We start from the raw sequence: 12861 nt of genomic DNA on the forward strand, positions 1-12861 counted from the left end.
GGCATTTCTTGGCCCAGTGGCCAGGTTTCCAACACTTAAAGCAAGGTCTTGGAGGGGCTGCTGGACACTGTAGTCTGGGCATTTTGAAGTCTTCATGAGCCAGGAGTGTAGCTGGGGTTTGTCTTATGGCTGGGCAGCTTCTTTCCTATTATTGTACACCTTTAAGGCAAGGATGATTAATTCCTGTTGTGGGGTTTGAGGGCCAGATTTTTATTTCTGTAGCTTTTTAAATGTTAGGGGTTGATTGGGTGATAAACATTTTTCAGGGGTGAGAGTAGAAATAAGGATGACATTTAAGTTACTCCAGTTGAGATTGTAAGATTGGGTTAATGGAGGATTTGATGAAAAGGAGCCTAACCATTGGTCGATTTGGGAAAGGTTAGATAAAGGGAAAGGAACATGCACCCTAACTATGCCTTAGGCTCCAGCCACCTCTCCAAAAGGGAATTGTTTGGCAGGGCAGAGGAGTTAGCCATGGGACTAAATTACAAGCCTGACTGGGTGGGGAGGTGACAGGAGAAGCATAAAGAGATGAGTTGTGGGCAGAGGAGGAGAAGGGAGGCTCTGGGTGGCCAGGCCATTAGGGCCTGGATTAGGGTCTGGTTCAAACAGGTGGGGAGGAGAAAGGTCAGAAGAGTTGATGGACAAGGAGGATTTTTAATTACCGGTGGATGTAGGAGGAACAGATGAAAGAAAGAGAACAGAGATTAGGGAGGGATTGGAGTGTAGAAAGAAATGCCTGGACATAGAAATTTCAGACTATTTGCCGATTTGTTGAAAGAAATTGTCTAGGCCTCACAGAATAGAAAACTTAAGAGTGCTGTTTTCTGAAACTTTAGTCATCGTCCAATTTATATTGTGGCCAAGCAGTATTGCAGAAGAAAATAAGAGGCTTAAGTTTTAGGTCAGGTGATAGCCGGAGACGTTTGAGGTTTTTTAGAATGAAGGCTAAGGGAGAGATGGGAGGAATGGAGGGTGGGAGGTTGTCCATAGTTTAAGAAGAGCCTTGGAGACAAGGAAAGTGAGTGTACGACCAAGGAGTTTAGCATGTGTCCCAGACTAAACCTTGGTTTGTATCTGGGGTGAATCAGTCAAAGGGGGTTCTCCTGCATTGATTCATCACTTACAGGTGTAAGGGATGAATCAGTCAAAGTGGGTGTCCGCCATGTTGATCTGGCACCTACAAGTGCAAGTGACCAGAGCAGATGTCTCCACAATGGTCAGTCACTGAGGGAAGATTATCTTCCCGGGTCCATGACCCAGGTAGGATTTTTTCTGGTCTCCGCTGAAAGAAAGAGGAAAATGAAACTGAAAGGAAAGGGAACCTGACAGGTAGTGAGAAGGGCTACAGATTAGAGTTGAGGCAAACTGCTTACTCAGTTGAGGCATCCTGATCTGAGGATGGTGAGTGGGTCTGTTGGCTGGTCTGATGAGCATAGGTAGTAGGCAGGTCTCTTCATGGAGGGATCACAAGGAAAGCAGGGACAGGGGGTTTAGTCTCCCATAGGAGATCCCCCATCCTGGGTTTTGGCATCAAATGTTAGGCACATTGTTCACGTAAATTGACCACCAGGCAGGCTTTGTGTGGGCAATGAAGCTGTTTTATTTCATGCTTGGGTGCAAGTGGGCCAAGTCCAGGAGTTAGGCAAGGAGAGCAGAAAAGGGCACTGGCAATATAGGTTTGAGGCAAATGGTTAATTGAAAGTGGTAATCAATTTTAGGGAGGGGAAGGGCATCACAGGATGCATGGTCGAAAGGGTAGGGTTATCTATTATAAACAGGCATGATCATAAGGGTGAGGGTTATTGCTTGCAAATAGAGGGGAGGGTGTGGTAAATTACACAGCTACAGGGGTGGGGGTCTTGAGAAACTTAATGTCTAGGGGGAAATTCCTCAAGGCTGAGCAGGAACAGTGGTGGAATGTTACAGGGAGAGAGCAATCAGTTGAGGCAGGAGCTGTATGTGCAGGTCACCAAGGCTATAATGGCCAGGCTTGGAGACCTGACAATGTTGCTCTTTTTTTTTTTTTTTTAATTTTTTATTTTATTTTTTGAGAGAAGGAAAGAAAAAAAAAAGGAGTGAAGGAGAGGAAGAAAGAGGAAGAAAAAGAGGGAGAGAGAACAGAAATGTTACTTCATGCTAAAAAAATGGGTATTAATAATGGCCAATCCATATTTCATTTAAACCTATGAGTAGGTGTGATGTGGTATTGACAAGAATGTATATTTTGTGTATGTAAAGTGGAGAGCTCTATAAATATTTATTAAGTTTACCTGTTCCAGATATGAGTTCAAGTCCTTGGTATCCTTATTAATTTTCTGTCTCATTGAGTCTAAGTCTCTATGTATCTGGGTGTTAGGATCATTATTGTTGCATTGATCCTTTTACCACTATATCTTGTTGCTTTAAAATCTATTTTATCAGATACAGAATTGCAACTCCTGCTTTTTATTTATTTATTTTTGCTCTCCATTTGTTTGGTAAATCTTTCTCCATCCCTTTGTGTTGAGTCTTTGTGTATACTTGCATGTGAAATGGGTTTGGATGTAGCATACCATTAGGTTTTGGCTGTATCTTTTGATTGGGGGATTTAGTCGATTTAAGTTTAGGATTACTGCCATTTGATGTTAACTGGCTGTTTTATCCATTTGTTGATGTAAATTCTCTCTTATGTTGAACTTTGAAAAAAGGTTTGACAAAATCCTGATGAGACTAGACAACTTAGAGAGGAATATGAGTGAATTAATGGAACTGAAAAATACAATACAGAAACTCCGAGAAATATACACAGGTTTAAACACTCGAATTGTTCATGCAGAAAAAAGGACATCAGAGGTCAAAGTCCAACTTAATGAAATAAAACAAGAAGACAAGATTAGAGAAAAAAGGATAAAAATAAATGAGCAAAGTTTCCAAGAAATGTGGGACTATGTGAAAACACCAAATTTACGTTTGATAGGTGTACCTGAATGCAACAGAGAGAATGAATCCAAGCTGGAAAATATTATTCAGGAAAATTTTCCTAAACTAGCAAAGCAGGACAATATTCAACCCCAGGTAATACAGAGAACAGCACAAAGATATTCCTCAAGAAGAGCAACCCCAAGGCACATAATCGTTAGATTCACCAGGGTTGAAACAAAGGAGAAAATACTGAGGGCAGCCAGAGAGACAGGTCAGGTTACCCACAAAGGGAAGCCTTTACTTTTTGGTATATTTTTAAAAAGGCTAATACTGGTTGTTTCTTTCTAGGTGTAATGCTTCTTTCAGAAGCTCTTGTAAAGCAGGCATGGTGGTAATAAAATCTCTGAGTACTTGCTTGTTCATAAAATATTTTCTTTTTCCTGGAGGGACTCAAGATGGCACAGTAAGAACAACCCAGGATTGAAGCTCTCGGTGAATGCGTGGAGGGTGAGTCAGGGCCGCACTTCCAGACAGATCTTTGTTGCCCACAGAACAGGGAAATTCCCAGGTATAAAACACACATGGGACGCCAGGCAGAGGTTTTGGATGGTGCAGCCGGCAGCTGGTGTAGCTGGTGGCCAGCGCTGTAGGGCAGCGGCACTCCACAGTGCTCCGCACAAAACACACTGCTCCAAGTGCCCTGCTGAACCAGCAATCTGAGACTTGAGAGGGCAGATTAGCATATCTATCTGATTGAACGGGACTTGGACAGTGAGCCAGGCCAGAAGATTCCAGGGAAACAGCGTTTAGGGTAGCGCAGTGGGACAAACAAAATGGCGATTCCAAACACTCCGGGTGGAGAGTTTCACTGTGGTCACAGCTGAACCCAGGACGGTGCAGCTCGGTGGGGGAGGGGCGTCCGCCATTACTGAGGCAATCCACCCCTACTGAGGTACACGCCCATTGCTGACACAGCCTGCCATTGCCAAGGCAACCCGCCACAACAGAGAGACTCTGCCATAGGGCGTAGCCCGTGGCAGCAGGGCGGAGACCGCAGCAGCAGGGCAGAGCCTGCAGCAACAGGGTGAACCTTCGGCAGGAAAGTAGTGACTAGACTGCCTCCTAGCTGGGCAGGACAGTGCAACGGACACTTACAAAGAAAGCTCCAACCCCTCGAGACAGAGCATCTGAGGAAAAAAGGGTTTTTTTTAATGAGTTCTGCTGCACCAGAATTAAACGTAGCAGCCTAACAGCCCTGAATGAACAACAGAGCTCACAGCTCAGCACTTGAACTCCTATAAAGTACAGACTGTCTCCTCAAGCAGCTCCCTTACCGCTCTATATCCAAAAGACTGACATTTGGCAGGCATCATTCAGGGACAAAGACAGCAGAAAAAGAAACTTGTAGCATCCCTCCCTGTCCCACAGCTGCTATAGGTGCACCCCAGACAAGCAGGGCCTGAAGTGGACCTCAGCAGTCATACAGTGGAGGGAATAGACTGGGAGAAGAAAAACCAAGTAACAGAAATACTTCATCATCAACAATCTGGGAGTGCACTCAGAGACCCAATCGAAAAGTCAGCAACTACTCAGATGACAGGTGGATAAATCCACAAAGATGGAAAGAAACCAGCGCAAAAAGGAGGAAAACACCAGAAACCAGAACACCTCACCTCCTAGAAAGGACCAAAACTCCTCACAAGCAAGAGAACAAAGCTGGACGGAGAATGACTGTGATGAAATGATGAAGTTAGACTTCAGAAGGTAGATAATGAAAAACTTTTGTGAGCTAAAAGAACATGTTCTAAATCAATGCAAAGAAACTAAGAACCTTGAAAAAAGATTTGAAAAAAGATTCGAGGAAATGATAACAAGAATGTATAACTTAGAGAGGAATATAAATGAATTAAAGGAGCTGAAAAACACAATATGAGAACTTCACGAAGCATGCACAAGATTCAACAGCCAAACTGACCAAGCAGAAGAAAGAATATCAGAAGTCGAAGATCAACTCAATGAAATAAAACAAGAAACCAAGATCAGAGAAAAAGGCACAAAAAGGAATGAACAAAGTCTCCAAGAAATGTGGGACAATGTGAAGAGACCTAACCTACGTCTGATAGGTGCACCAGAATGTGACAAAGAGAATGAATCCAAGCTGGAAAATACTCTTCAGGATATTATCCAAAAAAATCTCCCCCACCTAGCAAGACAGGCCAACACTCAAATGCAGGAAATACAGAGAACACCACAAAGATATTCCGCAAGAAGAGCAACCCCAAGGGACATAATCGTCAGATTCAACAAGGTTGAAATAGAGGAGAAAATACTAAGGGCAACCAGAGAGAAAGCTCGGGTCACTCACAAAGAAAAGCCCATCAGACTCACAGCAGATCTCTCGGCAGAAACACTATAAGTCAGAAGAGAATGGGGGCCAATATTCAACATCTTTAAAGAAAATTACTTTCAACCCAGAATTTCATATCCAGCCAAACTGAGATTAATAAGTGAAGGAAAAATAAAATCCTTTGTGAACAAGCAAGTACTCAGAGATTTTGTCACCACCAGGCCTGCTTTACAAGAGCTCCTGAAAGAGGCACTACACATAGAAAGGAACAACCAATACCAGCCATTCCAAAATCACACTAAATGCTAAAGAGCATCAACATAATGAAGAATCTACAACAACTGACAGACAAGACAGCCAGCTAGCATCAAAATGGCAGTATCAAATTAACACATAACAATATTAACTCTAAAGGTAAATGGACTAAATGCACCAATCAAAAGACACAGACTGGCAAATTGGATAAATATTCAAAACCCATCAGTGTGCTGTATCCAGAAAACCCATCTCACATGCAAGGATACACAAAGGTTCATAATAGAGGGATGGAGGAAGATTTACCAAGCAAAGGAGAGCAAAAAAAAAAAGCAGGAGTTGCAATTCTCATCTCTGATAAAATAGACTTTAAAGCAACAAAGATCAAGAGACAAAGAAAGCCATTACATAATGGTAAAAGGATTGATACAACAAGAAGAGCTAACGATCCTAAACATATATGGACCCAACACAAGAGCACCCAGATAGATAAGGCAAGTTCTTAATGACTTACAAAGAGACTTAGACTCCCACACAATAATAGTGGGAGACTTTAACACTCCACTGTCAATATTAGGTCAACCAGACAGAAAATCAACAAGGATATCCAGGGCTTGAACTCAGACCTGGAGTAAGCAAACCTGAGACATTTACAGAACTCTCCACCCCAAATCCACAGAATATACATTCTTCTCAGCACCACATCACACCTACTCTAAAATTGACCACATAATTGGAATTAAATCACTCCGCAGCAAATTCAAAAGAACTGAAATCATAACAGTCTCTCAGACAGTAGTGCAATTAAGTCAGAACTCAGAATTCAGAAACCAACCCAGAACCACACAGCTTCATGGAAACTGAACAACTGGCTCTTGAATGTTAACTGGATAAACAATGAAATGAAGGCAGAAATAAAGTAGTTCTTCAAAACCAATGAGAACAGAGACACAAGATACCAGAATCTCTGGGACACATTTAAAGCAGTCTCTAGAGGAAAATATATAGCAATAAGTGCCCATATGAAAAGAATGGAGAGATCCAAAATTGACACCCTATTGTCAAAATTGAAAGAGCTAGAGGAGCAAGATCAAAAAAACTCAAAACCCAGCAGAAGACAAGAAGTAACAGATCTGAGTTGAATTGAAGGAGATAGAGACATGAAAAACCCTTCAAAAAATCAATAAATCCAAGAGCTGGTTTTTTGAAAAGATCAAGTTAATAGACCACTAGCCATATTGATTAAAAAGAAAAGAGAGAACAACGAAATAAATGCAATAAAAAATGATAAAGGGGAAATCACCACAGATTCCACAGAAATTCAAACCATCATTAGAGAATATTACAAACAACTCTCTGCACATAAACTAGTAAACCTGGAAGAAATGGATAAATTCCTGGACTCCTGTGTCCTCCCAAGCCTAAACCAGGAGGAAGCCGAAACTATGAATAGACCAATGACAAGGTCAGAAGTCAAGGCAGCAATTAAGAGCCGACCACTCAAAAAAAGTCCAGGTCCAGATGGGTTCACAGCCGAATTCTGCCGGACACACAAAGAGGAGCTGGTACCATTCCCTCTGAAACTATTCCAAATAATCCAAAAAGAGGGAATCCTTCCCAAATCATTTTATGAGACCAACATCGTCCTGATACCAAAACCCAGCAGAGACTCAACAAGAAAAGGAAACTTCAGACCAATATCCACGATGAACATAGATGCAAAAATCTTCAATAAAATATTGGCAAGCCGATTGCAACAGCAAATCAAAAAACTTATCCATCATGATCAAGTAGGATTCATTCCAGGGATGCAAGGCTGGTTCAACATACACAAGTCTTTAAACGTAATTCACCACATAAACAAAACCAAAACCAAAAACCACATGATTATCTCAATTGACGCAGAGAAGGCATTTGACAAAATTCAACAGCCCTTTATGCTAAAAACCCTCAATAATCTCGGGATCGATAAAACATATCTCAAAGTAATAAAAGCTATTTATGACAAACCAACAGCCAATATCATACTGAATGGGCAAAAACTGGAAGCATTCTCTTTGAAATCCGGCACTAGACAAGAATGCCCTCTTTCATCACTCCTATTGAATATAGTACTGGAAGTTCTAGCCAGAGCAATCAGGAAAGAAAAAGAAATAAAGGGTATTCAAATAGGAAAGGTGGAAGCCAAATTGTCTCTATTTGCAGATGACATGATAGTATACCTAGAAGACCCCATCGCCTCAGCCCAAAAACTCCTGAAACTGATAAGCAACTTCAGCAAAGTCTCAGGATATAAAATCAATGTGCAAAAATCACAAGCATTCCTCTACACCAATAACAGACTTAAAGCCAAATCAAGAACGAACTGCCATTCACAATTGCTACAAAAAGAATAAAATACTTAGGAATACAACTCACAAGGAACGTAAGAGACCTCTTCAAGGAAAACTACAAACCACTGCTCAATGAAATAAGAGAGGACACAAATAGATGGAGAAACATTCCATGTTCATGGTTAGGAAGAATTAATATCGTGAAAATGGCTATACTGCCCAAAGTAATTTACAGATTCAACGCTATCCCCATCAAGCTACCATTGACTTTCTTCAGAGAACTGGAAAAAACCACCATGAACTTCATATGGAACCAAAAGAGAGCCCACATAGCCAAGTCAATTCTAAGCAAAAAGAACACAGCGGGGGGCATCACACTACCGGATTTCACACTATACTACAAGGCTACAGTAATCAAAACAGCATAGTAGTGGTACAAAAACAGAGATATAGACCAATGGAACAAAACAGAGGCATCGGAGGCAACACAACATATCTACAACCATACAATCTTTGATAAACCTGACAAAAACAAGCAATAGGGAAAGGATTCCCTGTTTAATAAATGGTGTTGGGAAAACTGGCTAGCCATGTGCAGAAAGCAGAAACGGGACCCCTTCCTGACACCTTACACTAAAATTAACTCCAGATGGATTAAAGACTTAAACATAAGACCTGGCACCATAAAAACCCTAGAAGGAAATCTAGGCAAAACCATTCAGGACATAGGAGTAGGCAAGGACTTCATGAACAAAACACCAAAAGCATTGCCAACAAAAGCCAAAATAGAGAAATGAGACCTAATCAAACTCCACAGCTTCTGCACGGCAAAAGAAACAGTCACTAGAGTGAATCGGCAACCAACAGAATGGGAAAAAATTTTTTGCAGTTTACCCATCTGACAAAGGGCTGATATCCAGAATTTACAAAGAACTCAAACAGATTTACAGAAAAAAAACAAACAAGCCCATTCAAAAATGGGCAACGGATATAAACAAACACTTTACAAAAGAAGACATATATGAGGCCAACAATCATCTGAAAAAATGCTCATCATCACTGGTCATCAGAGAGATGCAAATCAAAACCACATTGAGTTACCATCTCACGCCAGTCAGAATGGCGATCATTAAAAAATCTGGAGACAACAGATGCTGCAGAGGATGTGGAGAAAAAGGAACACTTTTACACTGTTGGTGGGAGTGTAAATTAGTTCAATCATTGTGGAAGACAGTGTGGCGATTCCTCAAGGCCTTAGAAATAGAAATTCCATTTGACCCAGCAATCCCATTACTGGGTATATATCCAAAGAACTATAAATCATTCTACTATAAGGACACATGCACACGAATGTTCATTGCAGCACTGTTTACAATAGCAAAGACCTGGAATCAACCCAAATGCCCATTGATGATAGACTGGATTGGAAAAATGTGGCACATATACACCATGGAATATTATGCAGCAATCAGAAATGATGAGTTCGTGTAATTTGTAGGGACATGGATGAATCTGGAGAACATCATTCTCAGCAAACTGACACAAGAACAGAAAATGAAATACCACATATTCTCACTCATAGGCGGGTGATGAAAAATGAGAACACATGGACACAGGGAGGGGAGTACTAAACACTGGGTTCTATTGGAAGGAAAAGGGGAGGGCCAGCGGAAGTGGGGGAGCTGGGGAGAAATAGCCTGGGGAGAAATGCCAAATGTGGGTGAAGGGGAGAAAGGAAGCAAAACACACTGCTATGTGTGTACCTATGCAACTGTCTTGCATGTTCTGCACATGTACCCCAAAACCTAAAATGCAATAAAAAATTTAAAAAAAAAAGATTTTATTTTTCCTTCAGTTATGAAGCTTAGTTTGGCTGGATATGAAATTCTGGGCTGAAAGTTCTGTTCTTTAAGATGTTGAATATTGGCCCCCACTCTCTTCTGGCTTGTAGAGTTTCTGCTGAGAGATCTGCTGTAAATCTGATAGGCTTCTCTTTGTGGGTAACCTGAGCTTTCTCTCTGGCTGCCCTTAGTATTTTCTCCTTCATTTCAACCCTGGTGAATCTAATGATTATGTGCCTTAAGGTTGCTCTTCTTGAGGAATATCTTTGTACTGTTCTCTGTATTACCTGGGGTTGAATATTGTCCTGCTTTGCTAGTTTAGGAAAATTTTCCTGAATAATATCCTGAAAAATATTTCCAGCTTGGATTCATTCTCTCCGTCACATTCAGGTATACCTATCAAACGTAAATTTGGTCTTTTCACATAGTCCCACATTTCTTGGAGACTTTGCTCATTCCTCTTTATCCTTTTTTCTCTAATCTTGTCTCCCATCTTATTTCATTAAGTTGGACTTCCACCTCTGATACCCTTTCTTCTGCTTGAACAATTCGTGTGTTTAAACCTGTGCATACTTCTCAAAGTTCTTGTATTGTATTTTTCAGTTCCATTAATTCACTTATATTCCTCTCTAAGTTGTCTATTCTCATCAGGATTTCATCAAACCTTTTTTCAAAGTTCTTAGTTTCTTTACATTGGGCTACATGTTCTTAACTCACAGAAGTTTCTTATTATCCATCTTCTGAAGCCTGATTCTGTTAATGGGATGCATTCATTCTCTATCATGCCTTGTTCCCTTGTTGATGAGGGACTGTGATCCTCTTTAGAGGGAGAGGCATTCTGATTTTGAGTAGTCTCAGCCTTTTTATGCTGGTTTCTTCCCATCATTGTAAATTTATCCACCTGTTGTCTTTGTAATTACCAAATTTCAAATTAGGTCTCTGAGTGGACGTCCAAGTTGTTAATTCTCAGGGCCGAAAAATGAGCAACCCACTGTGCTGGCAAAAACAGTGGCGTTAAGACTGTGGTGCTTTTCTGCCCAGAAATGTTCAGTCTGGCTTTCTTCTTGAGTCCGTAATAGGTGACTCTGCCTTCCTGGAGCTCCAAACCTTGGTCAGAAGGGGAACCAGTCCCGTTTACTCTGCACCAAGAGCTGTCACGCCAAGGTGCCGGCATAACCACTGCGCCGGCCACAAGAGTCACGCTGGTGACCCGTGTGGCTCCTCCACTGGGAATCTTCTGGTCTGTGAGCAACCAAAATTTGTCTGAAAGTGTGGCATCCTCTCGTTCTCTGCGCTTTCACTGGGAGCTGCAATCCTGAGATGTTAGTGATCAGCCATCTTGGATCGTTCCAACAATGTTGCTTTTATTTGTAGATAATGCTTAGTAAAAAGTGAGTTCATACCCACCTTGTGTAACTCTATGGCTTCCTTGGACTCCTGTTTAGCCACATAATGAGACTCTTTACATAAGTCCCTTCCCTCCTTTCTTATCTATAGAATGAGGATAATAAAACCTAGTTTGAAAAATTGTTGGAAGGATTAAAAGTGTATGTACAGAGCTTAGTATGATAACAGGTCCATTGTTGTGTTTAATAAATAATCCTGAATAAATTGTGGAGTAGATTGTGACACTGGACAACATTTTCAAAAACTTTTCCAGGAATACTAATTGGTAGCCTATGAAATCATGAACATTTACAGGGTCACTGCGATAATACATGAACTTAGTTCACCCTATGCTCTTACCCAAATGTTTATTAACTATTCCTAGGGAAATAGTTTATTTTTGTTAGAGCATGGGGTCATGGAAATATATGAAGCAGAATTTCATCCAGTGCATTCTATATACAACATGATTGATAAAACTGTGAAATCAAATGAGTAAATATTTCAGACAATGGCTACCCCTGAACCAAAACCAAAAATAAACTTAAAAGTTTTGTTGACTTAATTTACTCATCAGACAACATTTTTAAGATCACCAGATTTAATGGGTTCTCATAGTTTCCATATTATTGCTGACCTTTGTGGAAGAAGCCAATTCATTTATTTTACTTTTGAAAATAATGAAGTTTCTATTTAATGATGTTTTACCATTTTGATTTTTCATTAATTTCGTGTTCTAGTCCTTAAGGGAAAAAGTTGTTACAATTATATTAAGAGATTTAAAAATGGTATGTTTACTACTAGGAAATTTCTAAATGTCTTTTTTATTTTAAGATGAACTATTACTGGTTGAATTTTAAAATTACCAAACATGGTTCTATTATATTACAGGCTTTCCAGTTTTATTGGTAAATTTCTAGCTGCAGCATAATCTTCATATAATGTCATATTCTATAAACCCCTGATAAAGAGTAAGATCTATTGCTTGTCTAAATCCTGCTGAGAAAGCAAGTTAAGCTGATTTCACACGTGGAGGAGCCTGCTGAACTTATTTTCCTTCTTGAAAGCATGGGGGAAAAGTAGAAGGAGAGGAAAAGGACTTTCCCCTCTAAAATAAATTTCGGCTCACCTGTAAGCCAAACCAAATAAAGACAGTATAGAAATTAAAGCCATGAGCTCTAGCATCACAAGAAAAAAAAAAAGATTTAAATGCAATGTTGGTTCCTTAGTTGTGAAAAAGTTACCATACTGATATAAGACATTAACAACAGGAATCTGGGTGAGAGGTATAGAGACTCTGTACTATCTTTGCAAATTTTTGGAAAACATAAACCTATTCTCAAATGAGAAGCTTATTATTTTTTTTTACAAAAGACTTGGGTATAACTTTTGGCCTTGCCAGGTGTAAGCATGTGTTAATCATGAGCAAATTACTTAACTCCTCTAAGACCTGATTTTAGCCAACCAAAAAGTGCTTATACAGATCCTCAGTCAAAAAGCTGTTGTGAAGATTAAAGAAGTTAGTGAAGTGCCTGGCACAATGCTTACCATCAAGTTAGTATCTGTAAATTAGTTGTTCTCATGACTGTGTGACCACCAAAGGACTGAGTACTTCAGTACTCAAGGGAAGGTATGGTCCCTTCAGTCTACCCTGTCTTGATTCTCCAGTACTATTGATAGCACAGTAATTTTCCTAGATACCCAGACTCTAAATCCCTTCTGGTATTTCTCAGTAGGTCCTGTTAAGCATGGGGCTGTCATATTCTTGACCTTGTCACTTCTTCATTTCCATCAC

Source organism: Callithrix jacchus, chromosome 8 (assembly GCF_049354715.1).
Source record: "Callithrix jacchus isolate 240 chromosome 8, calJac240_pri, whole genome shotgun sequence".
Taxonomy (NCBI): domain Eukaryota; kingdom Metazoa; phylum Chordata; class Mammalia; order Primates; family Cebidae; genus Callithrix; species Callithrix jacchus.